Source organism: Canis lupus, chromosome 3 (genome assembly GCF_011100685.1).
Source record: "Canis lupus familiaris isolate Mischka breed German Shepherd chromosome 3, alternate assembly UU_Cfam_GSD_1.0, whole genome shotgun sequence".
NCBI lineage: Eukaryota > Metazoa > Chordata > Mammalia > Carnivora > Canidae > Canis > Canis lupus.
In genome coordinates, this window is record NC_049224.1 from 64,992,305 (window position 1) to 65,019,730 (window position 27,426).

General features: G+C 43.8%; 2 long non-coding RNA genes and 1 pseudogene across 2 annotated transcripts; 2 read left to right on the forward strand and 1 right to left on the reverse strand.

The window, feature by feature from the left end:
• Positions 1-1,010: 1,010 nt before the first annotated feature.
• On the reverse strand, positions 1,011-14,126 carry LOC119876144. The gene is made up of 3 exons (XR_005357191.1): positions 13,859-14,126; positions 10,792-10,893; positions 1,011-4,488 (listed from the first exon to the last, which is right to left on the reverse strand). It is a non-coding gene; the product is annotated as an uncharacterized LOC119876144 (long non-coding RNA).
• Positions 11,776-12,507, forward strand: LOC100682946 (annotated as a pseudogene).
• Positions 14,127-17,031: 2,905 nt separating the features above from the next.
• Positions 17,032-27,057, forward strand: LOC111095379. The gene is made up of 3 exons (XR_005356391.1): positions 17,032-17,169; positions 21,795-23,430; positions 26,923-27,057. It is a non-coding gene; the product is annotated as an uncharacterized LOC111095379 (long non-coding RNA).
• The last annotated feature ends 369 nt before the right edge of the window (positions 27,058-27,426 follow it).

Genomic DNA, 27,426 nt, shown 5'->3' on the forward strand with positions numbered 1-27,426 from the left:
CCTTGGGAGTGGTGGAGGTTGGGGGAGTCAGTTTTTTTCTCAAGGCATCTTTAGGTTTTCAGTTGAATTTCTCTCCCAGAACAACTAAAGGTTTGGTCACTTGCAAAGATTGCTGAGGAAGGGGTTTTTGTTCCACGTGATCCAGGTCTTAAGACTGTGGCCTCCATAGCTCATGCTTCCTATCTGGGAATAGACTACTTTGAGCCCACAATTGGCCACATCAACCAAGAAAGTCACATTTACAGTAATTGGCTGAGAACAGGCTGAAAGACAAAATAAGAAATGTGGTCATTTGGGAAGAGAGTGAGAAAGGAACGAGAAAAGCAAAAAGCTGGTATTTCTTTTGAGAAGTAACATGAAGGAGCAAATTGCACTCACTCCTTGGGTCCCAGCTTCATGTTTCCTATTGGTGTGGGCAAAGCCCCTATGAACCTCATCTATAAAGCAGATATTCATTCAATTAAAATTGTCCCCTGCAGTATGCCATACACTGAGCGAGGCACTTAGAGAACATCAATGAACAATAATAATACCCCTTCTTCTGAATATTTTTTTAATTTTTTTAAGATTTTATTTATTTATTCATAATAGACATACAGAGAGAGAGAGGCAGAGACACAGGCAGAGGGGGAATCAGGCTCCATGCTGGGAGCCCGACGCAGGACTCGATCCCAGGACTCCAGGATCGTGCCCTGGGCCAAAGGCAGGAGCTGAACCGCTGAGCCACCCAGGGATCCCCTTCTGAATATTTTAAGTAAATGAAATAGTGTCTATAAAATTACCTGGTGACAATTTATGAAAGGTGCTGAATTAGAGGTAATTCTCTTTATATTTCAAATATGGTGCTTCTCATATGTGGAATATAATGACACAAGAGGGACACCTGGGTGGCTCAGAGTTTGAGCATCTGCCTTCGGCTCAGGGCATGATCCCAGGGTCCAGGACTGAGTGAGGAGCCTGATTCTCCCTCTGCCTATGTCTCTGCTTCTCTCTCTGTGTCTCTCATGAATAAATAAATAGAATCTTAAAAAAAAAAACAATGGCACAAGAATGTGCCAGAGAAGGGGGGTTGACAGAATCATTAATGTCATGTCAGCTGGGCTGTGAGTTCCACGAAACTAGGGATCATGTCTACTGTATTCACCTCTCTGAATCACTAGCACAGTCCTTGACACATACATATCAGGTAATTAACAAGAAATCATTCTCAAGTGATTATTGCCAACTGAGTTACCAAATATCTCCGAAGTTTGTGTTCTTCAGCTATAAATACCCCATAACCCTTCTGACAACTGGAGATAATGCAAGATACTGGATATAATGCCTGTTTCATAGAGGTACTCAGGAAAGCCAACCCATTCCTGGGGGTCACTTCTTATTTGTAGACTCAGCCCAGTTGAGTTTACTCACTTGGTAGTCATGAGTGGGACAGTCTTCAGAGCTCCTTAAGGGACTCCTGACATGTATAAAGGAAGAATTAGGCACAGTGATGTGACAGGAGGTGCCTAGAGACACTCACTCAATAAAAGATAGGGCTGGGGCTGCAGGAAGGGATGCAGGAAGCCAATGCCCTCAAGGTATGTCTGGTATAATTAGGGAGATCAGCTTCTCACCAGTGTAACAATTAAATTCATTTTGGCTGACTAAATGTCTGGAGCTAAGGGGGAAGAGTGTGAACAGGAATGGAGGAAGAAGCAGTGTGGAGAAGTGGGGACTTCAGCGGGGCCCTGAGAGGGACGTGGGGAGGAGCTGGGGAAAGATTTATAATCAGAGAGCACACCTTGAGTAAGACCTCAGAGATGACAGTGAGTGTGGTCAATCCAGGGTTCAAGAGGACAGCAGACTGGGAAAGGGACAAGGCTAACTGACCTACACCAAGTCCCCACACATGCCTGCCAGGGCTCTCCACCCTAGCTTATTTCACCCTTCTCATAAACTTACAGTACAGATTCATATTGTTGACAAGTGGGACTCTGTGGTAAACACCAAAGCTGGTATTTGAACCAGGTCAGTCTAACAACAAAGCTTCTGTGCCTTTCACTCTACCCACAAGTCTTCCTGGAGGGACCAAGTGAGGCCACCTCGCAAGATGATGAATCTCTCACTGGAAGTATCAGGTTCTACTCCTGAATAAAAGAGTGAACTGGGCAAGTGATGTAGCCTCCATCCCTCTTCCCTTCTGTCATATGAGGTGGTAGTGGTTCCTGTTTTGTAAATGGGAACAGCAATTCCTGCCATACACCTGTCTCAGATCAGCCCACAGGATTTCCTCTGTGAGGTCCTCACCCCAGGGTATGGGCTGAGGGTGTGCCAGAGTCACTTTACTCTTGGAAAAGTAAAGCGGGGCAAATCATGCATAGATTTTTAAGGCTTCCACCCAGTGACACACTCGTTTCCGCTTCTTGGACCAATGCAAATCCAATGGCCACACCAAAACTTAAGAACCAGGAAAAGGCTTTCTTAGCGTGTATCTGGGTGAGAGAAAACTGGAAAGAGTAATGACTACCAGAGGTAACTCACACCTGAATCACTACAAATGTTTTGCAAGAGCTTTTGACACATCTGAGTTCTTTCTATCTTTCAAACTCAGGATGAAGAATGTAGATGTGATTCTAGGCAATGAGAGGTCCTTTAAGATTTCCAAGGAGGGAAGGGTAGAAGTGCTAAAGTTTCATAAGTCAATGAAAACTACAGTCAGGGTGGTGTTAGAGATCCGTGGTGATGGAATGCAGGTTACGTTTGCAGTGGGAGAGCCTGGAAAGATGGGAGCCGTGGAAAAGATGCTAGAATAGTCCAGGTCTAACCTAGACTTAGAATGGTGGCAATGGGAAGATAAGGCAAATCCAGAGATATTTTCATGAAATAAACACTAATCGAGTACCTACTCTGTGCCAAGCACTGTGCTAGGCACCAGAGGACAGGGATGGGTAAGAATGATCTGACTATGGAGGCCCTTCCAGTCCTGGTGGATGAGACAGACATGAACAACTCTTCCTCATAGGAAACACACAGAATTAATAAACTCTGAGCTTGGATGTGGCCACTGGACTTGCTTTGACCAAAGAAGTAGAAATGAGCATGTCACTGCGCATCCTCTGATCTCACCCTTGCACCTGCCTCACAGTAGGATTCAACACATAGCTGTATCCCTTAAAAAGTAAACCTGAAACATGTCATTAATGAGGAGTCTACATTTTACTAAAGATGTCATGAAGAGTCTGAAAAGAGTGATCCATCCCATGCCACACAGCAGAATGTATTCCAATCCCCACCCAATGATGTTCTTCTTCCCCTAGCTTGTACTTTGGCCACAGTGGCCTTACTTCTTTGTTCCAGGGCACCAAGCCCTCCCCTCTCCCATACTCCTCAAGCTGTTCCTTCTCTTTTCCAAAGCGATTTAATTTTCTCCCTGAACCTCTCAGAGTTTGCAGTCTGGCACACACCTGCACGTTCCAGGCAGGTGTTCAACCCTCCTTAGAATTCACCTTCTGAAGAGGAAACAGATGGTGGAAATCATCACTGGCTTTCTGTCTTCCCAGTTGCCTTCCCTGACCCTTTTCATGGCTAGGATGACAGTGGTTTCAGCCAATCTGTTACCTAATCCTCTCTCAGAGGGCTCTGAGAGGACAAAGCAGGTCATTCACTGGAGCCTGGCCTCATCTCACTCCTCATCAGGCACCCTCCCCTCTTCCTGTTGGCTCTGCCCTGCCATTGAGAGTTCTCCCTGCTGTGTGCCTCCCCAGGGGTCCACAGGCCTCCTCAAGGAACTTGGGGGTTTGTGACTTTCTCCGCTTCTGCACACCAGTGATAGAATTCCAAGGGGCTTGGAGAAGGGGATGGAAGCTCCTATTTGAGAATTGTACTGACCTTTCTCCCCACCAAGTGTTCTTTTAAAAACTCAACTCATGATGCTATAACTAGATAGGTAGAATTAATGTTCCAAATAAAAATTAAATGATGATTATTTGTAAATGCTCTTTCTGGCAACACTAAAGCAACCATTAAGTATTTGTTGATATCTTAAAATATATAAACAAAATAATGCTGAATGAGTGAGATAACATTCTAATGAACAGTGTCCATTCACTAAGTGTTGTTGAGATCCATTTTGTACCATTTGTTCCAGATGCTAAACTGCTGGCTGGACTCTGCCTTACCCCCAGCACCCCCTGGGGAAGGAGAAGGTCCACATGTGTAATGCCTTGAATAGGGCTTCTGTCCTCACTTCAGTCAGGCCTTCTAGAGTCTCTCTAAGCCCTAAAGAAGGGCCTATGACAAAGCCCTTCCCATCAGAAGAAGGCAAGTGTGAGCAAGGTTTTGTCTCTCCTGGTCCCAGATGGGGTCAAAGCTCAGGTTAGAACAGGGCAGTGGTGATAGAGAGGGGTACATAGGACAGACACACAGCACTGGTGACAGCTCCTCCCCTCAGACGACAAATAAAATTAATGAAACTTGAAGCAAGTCCACCAACCTCAGTATGTCCTTTTCCTGGAAAACAAACAAAAACCAAATAGCTGTAAAGCAGGAGAAAATGCACTGGCTGCACAAGTTCTTGCACCAAGCTTTCTTGTTGGGGAGGCCGTCCTGGCTGAGTACTCTGTTTCTGTTACAAAACAGAGAGGATTATAAACACCCACTCCTGCTGCTAGGGATGGCAAATGAAGTAGGAGAGCTGGGACTCTGGCCCAAGGAGAACATAACAGGACTCGGGACATCTCAAACCTTCAGTCAGCTGCTCAAAGCTGTGGAGGTTGGCTGTGCTTTGCAGACCAACTGCTAAGGGGATATGATGGAGCCAAAGTCACTGCCCTACTCTATTAACCATGTTCTTTATTTTCTCTATTTTCTGATGCTTTGACATTTCAAGGCCTTGCTGACCCAAGAGATATTCTCCCTCCCACGGCTAGACAATTTCTAGAAACGTTAAAGGACCCACCAGCAAATGCTCCTTTCATAAGCAAACCAACCAACCCAAAGCCCACAACCCAAACATCTCCCCTGTCAGTTTCTCCAAAGGCTATTACACTGTAGGCTGATATACCCATGTGCAGATCACCCCAGGCCAGGCACCAGACAACTCAGGACAAACAGCCCCTATACCCCAGAGCCTGCCAAAATTACTCAGACTAGCCAAGTCTAGGTCTGCTTAACCTGCCTTGCCCATTGCTTCTGCAGAAACCACAATACAGACTCTTGCCGTGTGTTCTTTCACTCTGCCTCCTAACCCACCCTGGTGCTTCCCTGAGTGGCCTCAAATGGTGCAATGTGCCCCCCCTTTCTTGGGAACAGTGAGTAACAAACTATTTTTTCAATGGTGGTCATCTTCTGGTCTGTAGGCCTCACCATACCCAAATAAAAATGAAACCTACATTTTAATACACCTGTCTCGGGCCGAGGGCTGGAAGTGCCATGGGTAATATTTGAATGTTGTTTAGCTCTACCTTGTATGGGGACAAAGGATCTTCGACTACTTCCAGTCTTTGGGTGTCCTGAAACTTCTGTCTGTCTGGGATTAATACAATGAAGGCAAGGCCTGGGACAGAGAGGTGAGTCACTGACAATTTGATAGGTCTCAAAACAGAATTAACGCTAGTAAGGGTTTCTCATGTACCGATGTTTTGCAGTGCAGCCTGTCATAATCCAAGGCTATAAGGTATATTCTTTCCATAAAGTCCCACAGCCTTCTTCAAGGTGTCTATAACACAGGTCAAGAAGCATAACGTCTGTGTCAGAAAACCCACTGTTCCCCCCAACACCACCCACTACCCACCTGCCATGTTTCTCTATTTTCTGATACCAATATTTCTGGTACCAAATGTGGGGATTCTGTTCACCAAGCAACTGTGCCACACCAGCTGGTTGCCCTATAACTTCACTCAACTCTGAGACTACTGAGATAGCATCTGATTCCACAGGTAAGGGCTCAGTTCCACAAGACTGCCCCTACCCCCTTCATGCCAATCACAAGTAGTAGGTCCCAGGGTACTCACAACTTCTGTCCCATTTGGCTACAAATCAGAGATTCCCCAATCTTGGGTTCCATTTATTTGCTAGACCAGATCATAGAACTCAGAGAAACAGTTTGCTAGTTTCTTAAAGGATATGATAAAGGACCCAGATGAAACACCAGATGAAGAAATTTCACAAAGTATGAAGTGTGGGAGGGCCTCAAGCACAAGAGCTTCTGTCCCCTGGAGCTGAGGTGTGTTGCCCTCTTGGAAGTGCTCAAACCCATATCTTTGAGATGTTTATGGAGGCTTCATCATGGGGGCATAATTCACCATCAACTCCACTTCAACCCTTTCCCCTCACCAGAGAATGGAGGTGGGGCTTCTTTTTTTTTTAATTTTTTTTAAAATTTATTTATGATAGTCACAGAGAGAGAGAGAGAGAGAGAGAGAGGCAGAGACACAGGCAGAGGGAGAAGCAGGCTCCACGCACTGGGAGCCCGACGTGGGATTCGATCCCGGGTCTCCAGGATCGCGCCCTGGGCCAAAGGCAGGCGCCAAACCGCTGTGCCACCCAGGGATCCGGAGGTGGGGCTTCTAATCATGGTTTGGTCTTTTTGGTGACCAGCCCCATCCAGGAGACCACCAAGAGTCACCTCATTAGAACCCAAAACAGTCCTGTCACCCAGGAATTTTCAAGGGGTTTAGGAACTCTGTGTCAGGAACTGGGTCAAAGACAGAGGAACAGAAGATGTTCCTCATACTCTTAACCCTTGTGAAATTACAAGGGTCTCAGGAGTTCTGTGCCAGGAACTGGGACAAAGACAAATTTATATATTTTCTATCATCTCCTAAGGTCCAACTTATGAAATTGGAATCCTTGTGAATAAATGTGTCTGAAAATAGATTACATACATCTCTGCTTTCTTAAGTTAATTCAAAGGAGGCATGGCAGGCCATAAAACAGGCAACCAAAACAAGAATATTTAAGTTCTTTGTGAAGGCTGAAGCATGTACTCACCTTCAGCAGGACATCTGAATTTTAGTGTTCAGATAATATTTATTTCAATGGTTGAAGCGACATTTGTTTCATTTTTTTTCTAGCTTTCTGGAAAGCTAAAGTAATACTAATTTCTATTAGTATACTTGAGAGTAGATGTCTTTACTAATTTTTCGCTATTCTCATTTACAGAAGGAGCAGACAAAGTTTAAAGAAGCTAAGTGCCCTAAGATTGATGGCTTGAAAATAATGGAACTGGGCTCTGAAACTAGATCTGTCAGGCTCCTGAAACCCAATTTCTTAACCTCACTCATGTCTGGACTGAACAGCTAACATTGTCAGGTTAGTGGCTTGTGGTGACTAGTATATTACTACATTTTATCTAGAGCAAGGCTCATCAGTAATGCTGCTGGAATGATGTGAAATGCCACAAAGTTTGCAGGGTAGCAGAGAATCGAGCTTCGGCTGGCAGATCCTACAACACACTTCTGATGCAGTACAACACGACCCATTGCTCATTTAGGGAGGGTTTACTCTACAAACATTTCAGAACATGAATCTCAGGGGTCTCAGAGGTTCCAAACTCTGAGACTACTTTATCCTGCTCTGTGTTGGTTTGTTTTATTTTCCCAAATGTCATGAATATCATTTTTTTCACCAGTGCCTCCTAACTAAGAGCTTGTCTCAGTAAGAGTCTAGGATCTGCCCTGGTTGCAGTTTTGAAGTCTGATGATGTGGAGCTGTGTGAGTCTTTGCCTCAGCACTTGTACCTTCAACAAAGTATTTCTGAATGATTGATCTTGGACTCCGTTCTGTATCCACACAACTAGTAAGACCTCCCCACTTTAAAAAAACAAAACAAAACATTTTTTGATTGATTTGAGAGGGAGTGGCAGGCAGAGGGAGAGGTAGAGAGAGAAAGAATCTCAAGCAGACTCCCCACTGAATGCAGAGCCCTACTCAGAGCTCAATCACAGGACCCTGAGATTATGACCTGAGCTGAAATCAAGAGTCAGATACTTAACTGACTGAGTCACCCGGGCACACCATGACCTTCTCACTTTTTAGTTGTACTGATATTTGGTTGTTGGACTAGAAGGCCAGGTTCTATTCCCAGCTGCTACTGATGAGCTGTGTGACCCTGGGAAAGTTATTTAACCTCTGCGCACTTCATTTTAGTCAACTCACCTAGAAACAATTCGTTGAGGTCCTACCAAGTACCAGGCCCTGGACTAGGTTACATAGGGTACATGTTAAAACTACAGGTTTTAGAGACAGATTTGGATTCACATTCCAGCCCATCACCCTTCTAATTGTGTGGCCTTGGGCCAGCCACTTCACTTATCCAATATGAGCCAGCAACCTGGGACTGCATGCTTTCTCCCTCATCCCACAAGAATGGAGTACGCATACATCATGCACCACGTCTTCAGCCTTGGGTAAGGCATCAACAACATAGCAAACCCAGACACAGAAGAGTGCTTACCACACGCAGACACCCTTACAAGCCATTGGCATACATTAGCCCAGTCAATCCTCCATACAAGAGCCAACCACTCTCATTATCCCTGTTCTGCAGTTAGGTTTTAGGGCGTAGAGAGATTAAATAACTGACCTAAGGTCACACAGCTACTAAGTGGCAGAGCTGGATTCAAATCCAGTAGTCTGGTTCCAGAGTCACTGCCCATCATGCTGCACAAGTTCTGGCTTACTGTGACCTCTTGGAACTTCCACAACAGATTCCTGTCTGGTTTTTGTCATTACTCTTGTTGCCTTCCATGGTCTTTCCATGGGATAATAAGCCCACATGCTGTTCCCCACATTGAGGGAAGGAAGGAGCAGTTTAGCACCGCCTCCGGCAGTCCCTACCACCCTCTTGGCAGGGTTGGTTTCTTCTGAGGCCCCTATCCTTGGCTTATTGGTGGCCACCTACTCCCTATGTCTACTATGTATATCTGTGTCCCAGTCTCCTCTTCTTCTTCTTTTTTTTTTTTAATGAATTTTATTTTCAAGTAATCTCTACACCCAACACAGGGCTCAAACCTACAACCCTGAGATCAAGAGTCACAGCTCCATGGACTGAGCCAACCATGCACCCCATAGTCTCCTCTTCTTATAAAGAGGACACTCATATTGGATCAGGGCCCACCCATATCACCTCATTTTCATTAAAACACCATTTTCAAGATCCCACCTAAACACAGTCACATTTTCAGGTACTGAGGGATTAAGGTGTCAAGATATAAAATGCGGGAGGGGGGAGCAGGACACAATATAGCCCATCACACATGGTCACACAGACTCAGCAGAATAGAAGGTGCAAAATAAAAACAGAATTTTTTTCTCTTTCCTATGGCTTCCCCACAGGGAACCACTTTGAACAGTTTCTCCCACTCAACTGTGTGAACTCATCTTGAAAACATTGTTCCAAGCTCTTTACAACTCCTCTGCTGACCCTGACCCCCCTCCAGATCAGTTGAGCAGTGGTCCCCTCACACCCCTCAGTGCCCCTCCATCTTTGTTATGCTGCCACCAAAGGCAGCTGCCTACCGGCTCCCAGTTCCCTAAGAGCAGAGAAAAGCCTGTTTTACCCCTGTAGCCACCTAACGCCTAGATCATAGTAGGTGCTCATTTGTTTTGTGAAGAGCTGACTGACTCCTTACAGTCCTGTGAGTCTCAGTTGGGGATAGTGGTTTTTTACCTGTGTTTCTGTGGGCCTGAATGTAGCACCTGACAGGGGTCAGGGATTCAAGAAAAGGATTACGGAATAGAATAAGTTGCCAACAACCCGGGTCAATCCTGATGAACTAACTCTGCTTGTTTCTACAGCTGGCTCCTCTGCCCCTTGAGAGAGTCAGAGAAGAAGAGGGAGGGAGAAAGGGAAGGGAAAGGGTAAGGAGGAGCGTAGGCAGGGAAAAGAGACACAGGTGAGAAAGCGGGGGAATAGAGACTGGAGAAGATAAGGAGAGAAGTTGGAGGAGAGAAGGAGAAAGAGAAACAGGGGAGGGAGAAGAAGGGGGAAAGGGAGTGAGGGAGGGGAGAGAGCTAAAGTTGCAAAGAAGGCAGGTGAGGGGTAACAGGTGGCCCGATGGCAGATGACAGAGGCACTTGTACCTGCCCTATGATTCAGCAATCACACTACTGGTATTTACCCAAAGAATACAAAAACAGTAGTTCAAAGGGATACATGCACCCCAATGCTTACAGCAGCATTGCCTACAATAGCCAAGATATGGAAGCAGCCCAAGTGCCTATCAACTGATGAATGGATAAAGAAGTGGTGTATGTGTGTGATGGCATATTATTCAGCCATAAAAAGGAATGAAATCTTGCCATTTGCAATATGACATGGATGGAGCTAGAGAGTATTATGCTAAGCGAAATAAGTCCGTCAGAGAAAAATAAATACCATACCATTTCACCCATATGTGGAATTTAAGAAAGAAAACAAATGAACAAAGGGGGATAAAGAGAGAGAGAGAGAGACCAAGAAAGAGACTTTTAACTATAGAGAACAGATTCTTGGTTACCAGAAGGGAGATAGGTGCAGAGATGGGTGAAACAAGTGGTGGAGATAAAGGTTAGCACCGCGTGATGTATGGAAGTGTTGGATCACTATATGGTATACCTGAAACTAATATAACACTGTATGTTAACTAACTGGAATTAAAATAAAAACTTGAACAAAAACCAAAGCCAACATGAGGCCAAACATTCTAAAAATAACGATCTCTTTCACTATAGCCTGGAGACTCTAGGGAGTCCCTGGGACCCTTCCAGGAGTTCACAAAGTCAGAACTATTGTCCCAATATATTAAGATATTATTTGCCTTTTTCACTCACTTCCTGAGGAAGGGACAGTGGAAGTTTCCAGAGCTTATAGGAATATCAGGACATATGGAATGCAGCAGCAAATAGGAGAAACCAGCTGGCTTCCATTAAGATCTGCAAAAATATAAAACAATGCCACCCTTCTAGTTATTTTTTTTGGAAACTATAGTTATTTTTCATAAATATGTTTCTGTTATATCATGGGTTATTACTGTCTTTAAATAATGGTTTTAAATTTTCTTGGTTTTAATTTCTAATATAGTAAATATTAATAGTTATTACTACAGAAATAAAAGTTTTCGGGGTTCTCAATAATTTTCAAGGGTGCTAAGGGGAGGGACACCTGGGTGGTTCAGTGGTTGAACATCTGCCTTCAGCCCAGGGTTTGATCCTGGGGTCCCGGGATTGAGTCCCACATCAGGCTCCCTGCATGGATCCTGCTTCTCCCTCTGCCTGTGTCTCTGCCTCTCTCTTTGTGTTTCTCATAAATAAATAAATTAAATCTTTAAAAAAAAAAAAAAAAAAAAAAAGGGCAGCCCGGTTGCTCAGCAGTTTAGCGCCACCTTCAGCCTGGGGTATGATCTGGAGACCCAGAATCGAGTCCCATGTCGGGCTCCCTGCATGGAGCCTGCTTCTCCCTCTGCCTGTGTCTCTGCCTCTCTCTCTGTGTGTCTCTCATGAATAAATAAATAAAATCTTTTTTAAAAAAAAAAAGAGTACTAAGAGGTCTGGAGGACAGAATATTTGAGACTACTATGCCTTGTCGTCAAGAGGGCACGGTCACATTCCTTCCAGAAAGACCTGGTAAAGACTGGATGGACCTGATTTGACCAGCAGGGTTGGAGTCCAGGCTCAGGGGAGTGGGTGACGAGTGGGGAGGGAAGGCAGGAGCATCTTTCCAGCCAAAGAAAGCCCTCGACACACAAAGAAGAGTGAGCTGGCTGACATGGTAGTTTTAGGGAGCACATTCTCAGCCCCCAGAAGAGTCTGGAGGGCGCGTGTGCCTGCAGCGCGATGCCCAAATCCAAGCGCGACAAGAAAGTTTCCTTAAGCAAAACTGCCAAGAAAGGCTTAGAACTGAAACAGAACCTGATAGAAGAGCTTCAGAAATGTGTGGACACGTACAGGTACCTTTGCATCTTCTCCGTGGCCAACATGAGGAGCACCAAGCTGAAGGACATGCGGGAAGCACAGCCAGATGTTCTTTGGCAAAAACAAGGTGATGATGGTGGCCTTGGGTCGAAGCCCAGCTGATGGGCACAAAGACAACCTGCATCAGGTCAGCAAGAAGGTGAGGGGTGAGGTCGGTCTGCTTTTCACCAACCGCACCAAGGAGGAAGTGAATGAGTGGTCTACAAAATACACGGAGATGGACTTCGCTCGAGCCCGAAACAAAGCAGCTTTCACCGTTGGACCCTGGACCCCGGGCCCCTGGAGCAGTTGCCCCACTCCATGGAGCCACAGCTGAGGCAGCTGGGTCTGCCCACTGCCCTCAAGAGAGGTGTGGTGACTCTGCTGTCTGACCCTGAGGTGTGCAAGGAGGGTGATGTGCTGACCCCAGAGCAGGCCCACGTGCTGAAGCTTTTCGGGTAGGAGATGGCTGAATTCAAAGTCACCATCAAATACCTGTGGGATGCACAGTCTGGAAGGTTCCAGCAGATGGGAGGTGACTTGTCCGAGAGTGCCTCGGAGTCAGCGGGAGAATCTGAAGGGGAGGATGACAGCTGATAGGCACCTGGGGCCAGGACTGAGGGGCCGCCACTGCCCCAGGCAAACAGCAGGGAGGGCGAGGGACGGACTGCTTTTCTGTAAGGAATAAAGCTGTCTGCAGGGTGGCTCCTGTGGACAGCAAAGAGGACTTTTCCTAAAAAAAAAAAAAAAAAAAAAAAGAGTCTGGAGGGTGTGAGCAATGAGGACCCCTCCTAAATTCTTGACTTGCTGATTCAGTGACATAAGGAATTCTAGAGAAGGGAATCTGGATAGAAAGATGCAGAGTGGTTTTCTGCAGGTGGTGTTTGAGGCGTAGTGGGCTTCTCGTTACCAGCCACAATATGGGAAATCGGTTTCAAGTCCCTAAGCAAATCTAGGATAAATAAGAAGAAGCTTAACAGAATAGATCTTTTTAATAAGGATTTTTTTTTTAATTTTTATTTATGATAGTCACAGAGAGAGAGAGAGAGAGAGGCAGAGGGAGAAGCAGGCTCCACGCACCGGGACCCCGACATGGGACTCGATCCTGGGTCTCCAGGATCGCGCCCTGGGCCAAAGGCAGGCGCCAAACCGCTGCACCACCCAGGGATCCCAACAGAATAGATTTTAAAAGTTCTCATCACGAGAAAAAAAATTAGCTATATATGATGATAGATGTTAACTAGACGTGTGATCATTATCTGTAGTATGTCATGGTACTATATACATATATGAAATCACTTTTCGTTCATCTGAAACTAATATAGTATTACATGTCAGTTATATTTCTATTTTAACAAGAAAATGCTTTATTAATGGCAACTTATAGTCCTTAAAAAAAAGGGGGGGGGACACCTGGGTGGCTCAATGGTTGAGCGTCTGTCTGCCTTTGGCTCAGGTCCTCATCCCGGGTGCTGGGATAGAGTCCCAGCATCAGGCTCCCCAAAGGGTGCCTGCTTCTTCCTCTGCCGGGGTCTCTGACTCTCTGTGGCTCTCATGAATAAATATATAAAATCTTAAAAACAAACAAACAGGATAGCGATTCAGTGCCTTTGGAGGCAAAAGATCTGAGGGTAGGGTTGGAAGCCTGACTCCACCATTTGCTGACTCCAGTGGGTGGGCAATTCTTAGCGTCTCTGGTCCTCAGTTTCCCCACCTGTTGAGTGGGAACTTTAAACAGTCCCTACTAAGGGAGAAGAAATGTGTGGGAAATATCAGAAAGGGAGACAGAACGTAAAGGCTGCTAACTCTGGGAAACGAACTAGGGGTGGTGGAAGGGGAGGAGGGCGGGGGGTGGGAGTGAATGGGTGACGGGCACTGGGGGTTATTCTGTATGTTAGTAAATTGAACACCAATAAAAAATTAAAAAGAAAAAAAAAACAGTCCCTACTTTTTAGGGTCCTTGTGAGAATCCAATGGGCGAGCATGTAAAAGACGCAACACGGTGGCCAATAAAATGCCTTTTTTATGGGGCGGGGGTGGGTTCCTCCTGGAGGCGGCCAACTGTCGGTCAGGAAACCCTTGTCATTCTCTCTAAATTCACTTTCCTTCCCCACCAAGCGGGCGTAGTCACCCACTTGGCAACGGCGGGGCTTGCTGGCTCCCACGCCAGCCGCCGCGCACCTGGGGAAGAAGGGAAACGAGGCGGGGGGCAGGGGCCGAGCTCCGGCGGAGCCCGCGCCCCAGATCCGCCCGCCCCACCGCCCCACGTCGCCCCACCCACGCCGGCCAATCAGCGCGCGCGCCGGCCTCACCTGCCACCTGGCTCGCACCTGCACCTGCGGGGCTGGGCGGGGCGGGCGGGGCCTCGCGCTCTTCCCGCGCCGGGTGAACCTGGCCCGCCCGCCCCTCGCGTCCCCTCGGTGCCAGCCTGTCCACCGCCTCTTTTCCTTACAAGGCGGGTTCCTCAATTCCTGCGGGCGGGGTAGGGGACGGGAGGGGAGAGGCAGCGAGCCACCCACAGGTAGGGCTTTCCTTGCGAGGTTGGCTTTGCGCTAGCTTTTTTTTTTTTTTTTTTCCTTTTCTTTTTTCCCCTAAAATCCAAACTGGCTTTTTTCTCTTCGCTGGCATAGATTTTCACGGGGAGGCGACTTCACAGGAGAGGAAATCAGCTGGTTCAATGAGAGGACAGTGGGAAGAGGGTGCCACGGGCCAGGGCCCCCCAGGCGTGACTGCCAGGCCACCCCCACCCACTTCTACCCTGGATATCCTTAGAGCCACGAGCTTTATTGAACTTTGAGGCCTTTCTTTCCTTTTTTTTTTTTTTTTTTAAGATTTTATTTATTTATTCATAGAGACACAGAGAGAGGCAGAGACACAGGCAGAGAGAGAAGCAGGCTCCATGCAGGGAGCCCGACGTGGGACTCAATACCAGGACCCCAGGATCACGACCTGAGCTGAAGGCAGACCCTTAACCGCTGAGCCACTCAGGTGTCCCCTTTGAGGCCTTTCTTGAAGATGATCCTAGGGGAAGACACGATGTCTCTGTAATACCACTAATTGATTCAGATCTCTTGAGTACTTACAAAATGGTAGGCATCCTCCTAAAATGCTTTTTCCATGATCTTATTTAATCTCTCCTTCGGAGGCTTGCGTCCTTGCCCCCAGTTTGCGTACAGGAAAATGAGGTCTGGGGAGAGTGATTTACACAAGTAGTAAATGACAGCGCCAGGAAGCGAAGCTCTTGGAAGCTCTCTTACTCCATAACGGATAGGTTGGTATCCATCTGAGAATCAAAATAAGATGTACTACTTTTCTTATCAGAGAACAAAAACAGACCAAGAGAAAAATATTCATTTTGATGGCGACTTTCTGGCCCATTCTGTCTTCATGGTAGGTCATCAGAAAATCCCATGATTTATTTATTCATTCCTTCAACAAATATAGGTCGAATCCTTTCATGAGCCAGGCACCATATTAAGGCAGTGCAGCAATCAGACATTTAACCCTGCCCTTGTGGAGCTTACATTCCAGTAGAGCAGGAGTTAGGGGGAGCCAGGCAATAAGCAATAAATGTAAGAAAATAGTAATTGTATTATGTAGCACAGTAAGTGTTATGAGAAATAGCAGAACATGATAAAGAAGGTTGGGAATGTAGGGTAGGACTTACTGAGGAGGCAACAAGGGTATGAGCTTGATGCTATCTTAGGGAAGAATTTTCTAGGCAAAGGAGTGGCCAGGGCCATAGCTCTGAGCCTAGAATGTGCCCAGAGCAACTAGGAAGCTAGTAGAGCTGGACTGAAGGGAAAGGATGAATAAAAAGGAGAGAATAATAGATATGAAGTCTGGGGAGAGACAGGAGGGGCATCTCCTGCCCTATAGGACCTTGTAGGTCATTATAAACACTGACTTTCACTCTGGGTACAATTGGAGACCATTAGAGTGACATGATCCAACTTTCATTTTAACAAGATCACTCTGCCCTATGCTGAGAATAGTGCGCAAGAAGTCATGGGTGGAAGCAGAAAATCAGGTAAGAGGCATTCCCAGCAATCCAGTTGAGAGACATTGGGGACCCCAGACCAAAGGTGGGAGCACTGAAGGTAAAGAGGAGGACTTGGGGTTTGAATCTCTTTTGAAGGAAGAGTGGTTGAATGAGATTTGGTGATCAGCTGGACGTGGGAACAAGAGGAGTCAAAGGTGATTCGAAGGTTTGACCAAACTGAAAGAATAGAGCTACTGTCACCTGAGACAGGAAATGCTATGGAAGGAATGTTGGTAGTGGAGATTAGGAGTTCACTTTCATTTCTCAGTGATTGTGCAAACAAGTGATAAGACACAACCACATGTGGGAGGCTTTCCCCATGCTCCAGTGTGCTATTTCATTATGTGAATTGGGCTTTCATAACACCATATGCCTCCAGGTTCCTTTCTACCATCCTTGCCTGGTAAATTTCTACTTATCTTAGGGAAATGGCACCTTTCTATGAATCCTGCACTGATACCAAGTGCCTGGTATGAGTCTTCCCTCCTCTCAACAATCTCAGTTCTCAAGTTCATGCTGCCCAATATGACACTGTATTATATGCTGTCATTTATAGTTCACTACTTCCTTGAGGTTTGCTAGATATGGATCTTAAAAGGTCAAGGCTCACACTTTATCTTTTATATCTCACACAGGACTTGATGGGACTTGATCAGAGGGTATTGATTGAGCCCCTTTATACATGCATTGTGGTGAATGACCATTGCTGTCAGATGGGAGTCCCAGATTTGGGATCATGGAGTCAACATTGCTCTAGTTCATCTTGTCATTAAATGAGAAACCTAGGTCCCAGAAAGGGTAAATAACTGGTCTAAGATCCTTTATTTGCTTTGATTTTTAGACTGGGGCTCTTTCCCCCACATTCAAACCTGGTCCTTGGGCAACTGGCATCTCCTAAAATAGACTCCAGTTTGAGACTGCAATGGCCTAAGAGTGGGTACAAAAGAGGGTGTTTTGAAATAGACATTCTCAAACTCTGTGGTAATATAATTGCCACAACCTCCTTGGCAATAAATAACCAATTTTATAAATGAACAAACCCTTTATCCCAGGAAATCACTTTCTAGATATTTGTCCTAAAACAGACTCATATGCATGGGAATTGCCATTTATGCAAGATTAGTCATTACATCAAGGTTGTAGTAGCAAAGTCTGGAAAGAACCTAAAAGAACATTAATACGGAGGTGACACGACAAATCCTACTCACTCATGCAAGGTATGTAATTTAAAAAGGAATTCAGCAGGAACTTGTGGGGGGCTCAGTCGGTTGAGCATGTGTGACTCTTGATCTTGGCTTTGGTCTTAATCTCAAGGTCATGGGTTCAGGCCCTGAAATGGGGTCCTTTAAAAAATTTACTTAAAAATAAATAAATAGGAATGTAATAGATTCTATGTACTGGTATGTAGTAGGGTCCAGGTGGGACAGCCTGGGTGGCTCAGTGGTTTAGCGCCACCTTCAGCCCAGGGCGTGATCCTAGAGACCCGGGATCGAGTCCCACGTCAGGCTCCCTGCATGGAGCCTGCTTCTCCCTCTGCCTGTGTCTCTACCTCTCCCTCTCTGTCTGTCTCTCATGAATAAATAAATAAAATCTTAAAAAAGAAAATGAAGTAGAATCCAGGGAAAATATGAAACCGTGTGTGTACAAGATGGTCTCATTTGTATAAGAAAGATATTGGCATATCTATATAAATATGCTGTGTAAAAATAATGTATTTCTGGATGGATACACAAGTTGATAACAGCAACTGTTTCAGATAAGCCTAGAGAAGGAGGCTTATCTTTATATACATTTGATTTTTTCAACCCTTCTATAACTTTTTCTGTGAATTAATAAAATTAGTTAAAATACATTCATATCATTTAAATGCTAAATATTGCAAAAAAATTTTTCAAGGAGGCCTTGCCCTCCCCCCACCCCCATCCCCCTTTTTTTTTGCAGATGACGTGGATGAATAAGTATGCTGTTTCCCAAGGAAGGAAATCTGTTAGTAACCATTTCCCTGAGAAAGCTCACTGATTTTGACTGTCAGTTGCATGTTCATTCTTGCTGGTGACTATTGATAAATTGGGAAATGACTCCATAACTAGGTGTTCTTGAGAGGCCAGACCTCAAAGGAGATCAAGAAAACAAGCTTCCACCTGTTATCTCTCACCTGTTTCCTCCAAAGATGGGCCCCAGACTTGGGCAATTGTGATCTACCCACTTATGCAGGAGGAAAGAGGACTTAACATGACAGCCACTATCCCTGATTTAATGAATTAGAATCTTTGGGGTAAGGTTCTGGCAGCTACGTTTTTTTATCCCCTCCCCTGCACACTGAGGTAGTTCTAAGGCCCACAGCTTTGCTAACTTCTCTCCTAATTCACTTATGAACCCCCTGAAACTTAGTTTCACTAGTAGAATGACAGTTTCTTAATGGGACTCTTGACATGATGACACACAAAATATCACCTATGAAGTTGTAGTAGACGTGATACTGCTTCACACAAAAGATGTCCATATTCTAATGCCTGTAATCTGTGCATGTGTTATTTTACATGGCAAAAGGAGTTTTGCAGATTAAATTATCACCCTGAATATGCAGGTAAGCCTAATCTAATCACATGACCCCTTAAAAGAGGAGCACTTTCAGAGGGAGATGTGACTACAGAAGAATGGCCAGAGAGATATGGTGTTGCTGGCTTTGAAGGTGGGGAAGGGAGTCCCAGCCAAAGAATGTGGGCAGCATCTAGGAGATGAAAAAGGCCAAGAAACAGATTCTCTCCTAGAGCTTCTGGAAAGGAACACTACCCTTCCATCACCTTAATTTTAGCTAGTGAGACCTATATAGGACTTCTAACCTCCAGAACTATAAGAAAATGAATTTGTATTGTTTTAAGCCACTAAATTTATAACAATTTGTTACAATAGCTATAGGAAACATAAGTATTCTAGGCAAAAGTATTTAATGTTAATCTAATCAAATGTCCACTTCAACAGGACTGTAGAAAATACAAAGACTAAAGGAAAGATTTAAATGACATCAGACAAACCAAGAATGTAGCATGTTCTTAAAGAAACCTGGCCTAATTATCAAAAAACAATGGTAAGGATAAGAAATCTGGAGAGGTGCTTTGGATTTAAATAGACAAAAGAGACAAAATCTAAAGGTAATGTATGCTCCTTGATACTTGCATCAAAAAAAGAAAAGAAGAAAATTATAAAAGATATTCTCAAGACAAATGGAGAAGTTTTAAAGATAGTCCACATTTTAGATCAGATAATAGAATTATTGTTAATATTCTTAGGTATGACAATGGAATTCTGGTTAGTAGGAAAATGTTATTATTCCCAGGAAATACTAGCTGGAATATTTAGGTGGCAAAGTATCATATAATATCTACAGCTTAATTTAAAAAAAAAAAAGTAGAAGGAAGGAAGGGAAAGAGAAAAATAGAGTAAGGAAAGAGGAAGAAAGAATATAAATATGATGAAATATTAACTTCTGTTCAATCTGGGGTAAGAGTTTCTGTATACAATGAGTTCATTGCATATTTTTTCAATTACTCTTATATTTGAAAATGCTTATAATAAAACTTGAGGTATGGAGAAACCTGAGCTTGTGGCAAATTTGAAGATAGAGGAATAGATCCTGAATCACTCGTTCTGGCAAATACTACAGGTGGATTGATGGGTTTTGCAGTGTCTTCCAGCCATGTACTCATCCATTCATTCATTTATTTTTCTATTTATATACTTATCAAGCATGCATTAAATGTCTCCTCTTTCTAGGCTCTAATTTACAGAGATCACAGGGAGAGAACTCTTCCCAGGGGAAGGCAATGCTCAGGTTGAGATTTCCTACTGAGCTCTGGGCAGTTGGCTAACCTGGAGTGAGAAAGACCCATTTCAGCTCTGCCTCCCCTGACAAAAGAGAAAGGAAAAGAATGGGAAAGACCTCCTCATCTGGCATCCCTAAAACTGTGAAGTGCAAGTTTGGAAAGTTATGCTTTGCTTCAATCCCAGTACTCATTAGTAAGGGCACTTGAACCAATGACCATCCATCAGAGCTAGGTAAAATCTTTTGTTGTTCCATTCAACTAATGTTTCTTGAATTCCTACCACGTAGCAGGAGTTAATCAAGATGCTATGGATTCACAGTGGAGAAAATAAAGCCCCTCCCCTTATGAAGTTTATACTCTTTTAAAGAGTGAGGATGACAAAAAAAATAAAAAGTAAAAAGTAAATTAACAATGTCAGACAGTGCTAAGTGTGACAAAGACAAACACAGCAGAGTGAGGTGGATAGGGGGTCTGGATGGCTGGAATGGCCTCCTGAGAAGTTGAGCTTTGAGCAAAGACCAGAGGGAAATGAGGAAACCTACCATATGACCCTCTGGGGGGAAAAAAAAAGAAGGGGCATGAGCTGAGTCCCTGGTAGCAAATATTCTTGGTGTATTCAACAAGCGACAATGTGGCTAGAGTGGGAGATGGTAGAAAAGAGGCTGTAATAGAATATTAATAATAATAATATATTTGGGTTTTGTCCTTGTCCTGAAGTCCTTGGAATTTCCTGAATGATAGAGGGGATAGGCATGTATTTTGTTATTCATAACAAGCCATTTTCCATCATACCTGTTAATACAAATGAGGTGACTCTTAGAGGATCCTTGGGGAGTTTCAGGATGGGGGCTGGTTGCCAGAGGAACCCCACCCCCACAACCCTGGGGAAGAGAGAAGGAGTAGATACTGAGCTTAATCACTAATGGCCAGTGGTTTAGTCAATCATGTCTACATGATGAATCTCTATAAAATGAGATTTGGGGAGCCTCCAAGTCTGCAAACACATCCATGTGCCAGGAGGTGGCACACCCCAATGACTCCTGAGCTGGAAACACTTTCAGACCTCACCCCATGTACCTCTTCACCTAGTTGTTCATTGTATCTGTAGAAGAGAAAAAAGTTTCCCTACCCCCCCTAACATCCCTGGTTGTTGCTGAAAATAAAACTGACAAAGACAGATTAATGGGAGACAAGGATGCAAGTTATGTTGAACTTTTACGTGTACACGGGAGCCTTCACAAGAAAATGAAGACCCAAAGAAGTGACCCAAGCAGAAAGCTTCTATATCTTTTAGATAAAGAAACAATACAGTTGTGAAGAATTGGCAAAGCAAAGGAGTTTGGACCAAAGATATTAAATACCATGAATTAACAAAGTTTGTTTATCCAGCCTATTCAGACCTAAATTCCCTGTCACTGATGATAAGAATATGTCCCTTCCTCCTGGTAAAGAAAGGATTCCATTCACATGGGAGATTTCTCTCCTCCTTGCAAGGAGGAAGAGAAACATGGTGTGGTGGGGCACAGTACCTTCCTGCTTCCACTGTTTTCTCAAATTCCTCCAGTCTAAGATATTCAGAATACCAAGGTCCAATATTTGGGACCAGTGTGTTCTGAACCCCACCATATCCTTTATAATAAACTCCATTAGTGAGTATTGCATTTTTCTGATTTCTGTGAATCATTCTAACAAATACCTCTAAAGTAGGGGTTTGTGAGAACCCCTACCTTGTAGCCAAGTTGGACACAATGTGGGTGGCCTGGGGACCTGACCCTTTCAACCAGCATCTGAACTGAGGGCAATCATGTGAGGCTGAGCTCTTAAAGCTGTGGTTTGAGACTAACTCCAAGTAGTTAGCATCAGAACTGAACTGTAAGACAGCTAGTTGGTGTCCAGAGTAGTAGAATTGATGTGGAAGGGAGAAAAACCACGTTTGGTGTTAGAAGTGTTATGAGTAAAAATAGATCATAGAATGCTCCGTGATTGATCTTCCAAACTCTTTTTTTTTTCTGTTTTAGTCTCAAAAAGAGAACCAACGGAAGTCCACCTTCATGTGGAAAGGATCCAAATTTACCTCTACTTACTGCCACAGGACAATCTGGATCTACCAGTTTACTGTCAGAGTTAGGTCAGAGGAGTTTGGATTTGATGGAGGTCCCAAGGTGATAATATACAATATTGATGATCTTATGATAATATTGAAAACCTAAGAACAAGCTAGGACTGACTTGAATGTTATCGTGACTCATGTGAACAAGGAAGGGAGGTTAATAAACCCAACAAATATCAAAGGACCCACCCAACCAAGCAACATTCTTAATCTGGTCAGGAGCCACCCAGGACATTTCACAAGTGACTGAAAAAAAACTGCTGCTATTTTTTACCCACCCCTAAGACCAAACAAGGAGTCCACATTTCTTTGGTTTATCTGAATTTTGGAGAACACATATTCCTCACCTAGAAATATTGCTAGTTCCTGAAGACTTCCTGAGAGAAGGCTATGTCTGAGAGAGGAAATGAACAAAGGAAGCCACATCTCAGTTATATAAAGGGATAACTCTCAGTGCTTTTAAGCCCTATGATCCCAGCTCAGATATAATTTCAGAGGTGTCTGCCACTGGACATACAGACTGGAGCCTATGGTGAAAGCCTGTATCTGCCTCCCAATGACAATCATTGAATTTTGGACCTGAAAATTCTACATGCTGCTGCTTAATACTCAGCATTTGAGAGATAATTACTAGCTTGCTGTTGGGCATTTGAGACTGCCTGTATGGCTGAAGGACATGAAATAACCACGAAACCTGAGATACCCATAATGTCTTGGGTGATGTCAGAGAAATGCTCTAATAACGAAAATAGGGCCCCAAGGAGTTCCAGAAAAAAATGGCAACAGTTTCTACAGGAACATGCTGTTAGGGGAATTGAGGAGTCATCCACCTGTATGCATAGGAGGTAGTCTTTTTTCCCAGACTTTGGAACCACCTCAGGAGCTGCCAAAACCTGTCACCACATGAACAGTACCCTATGAATACCACTCAATTGACTAACCAAGAACTGCTTGGTTTATGAGACAGTTCCAAGGAGAATGGATAGTATACTGTTTGCAAAGCTGCAATATTAAAACCAGCAGAAGGAAAGACCCTAAAGAACGTAAGAGTAAATCAGCTCAATTAGCTAAACTGGATGCTCTTTTCATAGCAGTAATGGAAGACTTGAATAAAGGTAAAATCCTTGAGTTTTTACCAATTCATGGGCAGGAGCCAGTGCTGGTCAGGTAAATAAACAGTGGAAAAGTGGACTGTTAAAGGGATGCCTATGTAAAGTACAGCCTTCTAGAAATTGCTGTGGAAATTTAAGGGATGTGTCAAAGGAATACATGTTGATGCCCATCAGAAGAATTCTTTCCCATATTCGAAAGATGATTGGGAACCCCCAAATGGACCTTCTGATGCTCTCCCTTGAAGTGACTATCTGGGTCCTTGGATTGAGAGGGAATGGCAGTGCTATAGCAGGCAGAGGTGAGCTGAATCTACATATTCCTCTTACATCTTCTGAGTCACAAAACACCAAGAACTGTTCTGTCTGCCAACAAGTGAGGCTGCAAATGGCTATGGGGAAAACTCCCCAGGAGAAAGGCCCCACCCATAGCTGGTAAGTGGATACATTGGACAAATGCTGGTGGCTCCAGGAAGCTATAAATGGGCCCTGAGAGGAATAGACCCTCCAGACTGGGCTTTGTATACCCAAATGTACGCAAATATTCAAACTACTGTTAAAGGATTGGAACAGAATATACTGGACCAATTTAGCTGACTGAGTTACATTTCTTTATGTCAAAGGATGCACTTCACAGCCCATAGTGTCCAACAGAGGGGCAAGAGATACACATCAAATGGGCATACTGTACTGCATATCGTTCTTAGAGGAGTAGTTTAATAGAGAATTGGAATGGGCAGTCGAACATTTGCTGACTAAAACATTTATGTCGAAAACGGGGAGAAATAAAGGCATGAGGAACTGGATTACATAACCTCATGAGTGTGTGTTCACCCTCAACATGAGAGGGGCTAAGTATCCCCACTGGATAGATTCCTCCAATTTTCTGGGGGATCTGGGGAAGGGTAGGGGGGAATGCTGGTGTGATTATACAATTCTCCCCCATGTCACCACAACTTTCTTTTTTCCTACTTGATGCCATGCTTCCAGAGCCATGGATCTAACTGTAGTTACTGGAAGTAGAGATGATTCCTAAGTAGGAAGCCATAACTGTACTTTTAAACCTTTATGTCAGAATTCTTGAGGACCTGCTGGGGTAGACTGTGCCTACAACCCATCTGGGAAAGTTGGAGTTCACAGCAAATACTATTGTCATGTCTACTGATTGAGACAGCCCATTAGTTGTGTATATGTGTAACCTCACCCTAGATGAATGGGAGTGGACTGAGGCAGTGGGAGGGGAAGATATTTGCTAGACTAGTATTGCTGCCAGCAATCTGAACCGATGTCCTTTCCAAAGGTGGAAAAGTTTGAGTAAAAAAGATATGTATCTATAAACATATGGAGAGAAGGAGAAATAATAGCTGAGGGTAAAGAAATGATAAGCAAGCTATCCAACAAGGGAAACCCAATATCATATTAATCACTGTAGAGAGACTCAGAGCAAGGGAATAATATTATCTCTTAGCACAGTTAAACCAGATGCCCAGAAGTGTGAAGCTGATGTTTGTCAAGACCACTCCTGCTTTTGGAACCGGACAAAGTCAAATGGCAGCCTGAAAATCTGAGTGAGAGCACTCTGGAAGACATTCTGGTCATATGATATGATAATAAACTGGACCAACCATAAATGACTAAATGGAATGCTAGTAACATGACTATATCTTTGGGCTACCAAATTGTACCATGACCACACTGCCATGTGGTATAATCCTGGTGGTGTTGAAGATTCGACTATATCATGTAAATAAGTCCTATGGTAACACCAGTATTGGTTATCAAATGTATTGGGGGGTTGTGTCAAGACCTCTTCAGGACACGCCTACAGAAATTGACTGGCCTGAGGAGGAACTAACCATCAGCTGATTTCTATGCTAAATAGTCCTGCACAAGCTTATCATAAGCACAAACTACAGTAGATCGAGGGAGAAGAGAGCAATCCAACTGGCAACCAAATTTTATTATAACAAATTAAAATGGCAGCCAATGTGCCAGTGTGCTATGCAGAGATACATATTACCCTTGTTTTTGTGGATGGAAAGCTTTTAAGCTGAAGAGGTCAAATATATGTAATTTTCAAGAATATGAAAGTGTCTGTAATGGCTTAGTGGGACAAATTAGTTGTTTCTTCAAATCTATTTCTAGCCCACATTGGCTTCTCCAAATCTATTAGGTATATTCACGTTGGTACTATTGCTGTATCTATAACAATTCTATAAATGCTGCATCAAATGTAAATGTTCTGACAAGACATATGATCATTTTGCTGAAAAGGATCTGTAGTCAAAGTCTGAGGAGTAACTAGTGGAATAATAATAGTAATAATAATAATAATAATAATAATAATAAAAAATTTGGTCTTTGTCCCCAGTTCCAGCACAGCTCCTAAAACCTTTGGAATTTTCTGAGTGACAGGAGTGGTGTTGGAGCATCTTTTGTTACTTGTAAGGAGCCTTTTTCAACCGTACCTGAGTTTATGCTAATGAGATGACTCTGGGACTCTCCTTAGATAGCCTCAGGATGAGGTCTAGTTGTCAGAGGAAACAGCCAGCTATGTGATTTGAGGGTTGCAACTTTCAACCCCATCCCACCCCACCTCTGGGGAGAGGAGAGGAGCTAGAGATAGAGTTCAGTCACTAATGGCCAATGATCTAATCAATCGTGCCTATGTAATGAAACTTCTTTAAAGACCTCTAAACAATTGATTCAGAAAGCTTACAAATTGGCAAACACATCCATGTGCTGGCAGGGTGATGTACCCCAACTCCACGAAACAGAAGCTCCTGTGCTCAGGTGCCTTTGGACAGGAGCGATATATATTACATATTATATATTATATGCTGCTTTATGTAGCTGTTCATTTGCATCTTTTATAACAAAATGTAATACTAAGCAGAGCATTTTCCTGAGTTCTGTGAATCACAGTAGCAAATTATGGAACCAGGGGTTGGAGGCTGGGGAATTGGAGGGGTGGAGAGTTAAGGGCTAGGAACCTTTGACAGAAGTGTGAGAAGCTTGAGGACCTGATATTTACTACTGGCATCTGAAGTGAGGGCAGGCATTCTTGTGGGAATGAGTCCTGGTGAGCCTGAGGTTAATTCCAGGCAGTTCGTGTCAGAACCAAATTGAATTATTCAACACCTCATTGGTGTTGGAGAATTGGTTGGTTACACATAAAAATCATTAGACACAGAGAGTGCCCAGCCACCAGACCTGGGGGTGTGAAGAGAAACCCGAATTCTCTTTTAAGTACTCTTTTATCATTTATATTTTTTAGAATACCAATTCTATATCCAGCTTCTTACATTTATTAATTCCCTTATTTTTAATATTCTCATTTATCCTTTGAGATCAGTATTATTATGTACTTTTTTTTTAAAGATTTCATTTATTTGTTTATGAGAGACACAGAGACAGAGGCAAACATAAGCAGAGGGAGAAGCAGACTCCTCACAGGGAGCCTGATGTGGGACTCAATCCCAGGACCCTGGGATCACAACATGAGCTAAAGGCAGATGCTCAACCACTGAGCCACCCAGGTGCCCTATTATGCACATTTTATAATTGTGGTACAAAGTAAGGCTCAGAAAGTGTTGTAGGTGACTTACATGTAGTCACACATATGGGGATGGGATAAACACAATTTGAATTCAAGACTGCCTGACAATGTCTGCCTGGCAAAGGCAGCAGCAGAATTGAGAGTGGAGGTCCCCCTGCTGTACACAGATTCTTTGAGTGGCAGGGCAAGAGTATTGGAACAAGAGGCAACTGCTCAGGTATGGCTGAAAGCACATGAGAAGTAAGAGCAATGCAGTTCACCAAGGGGTATTGTACACCAAGGGACATTGTAAGAAACTAGACAAAAAGAGGATAATGTTATTAAAATAGTGTGTCTGATAACATAGTTGTATTTTTCATTCCTTTTAGAGCATATTGCCATGTGGCTCCATGCTACACCAGGTGGATGGATGGATGGATTTCTCTGCTTTGAAAGAAGAGCTAATTAGAAGTCATTTCTAATTAACTCCATACACAAGAGGTACAAATTTCCAGTTATAAAATAAGTAAGTCATGGGGATGTAACGTACAGCAGGATGATTATCACTGATAATACTGTATATATTACGTATTTTTACATTGCTAAGAGAATAGATCATAGAAGTTCTTCTCGTAAGAAAAAAAAAACTTGCAGGGGTGCCTGGGTGGCTCAGTCAGTTAAATACCTGCATTTGGCTCAGATCATGATCTCAGGGTCCTGGGATGGAGCCCTGGGTTGGGCTCCCTGCTCAGTGGAGAGTCTGCTTCTCCCTCTTCCCCTCCCTCCAGCTCATACGTTCTCTCTATCTCTATCTCAAATAACTAAATAAATAAAAGCTTTAAAAAAAAAGAAAAGAAAAAAACTTTTTAAACTATGTATGGTGATGGAAGCTG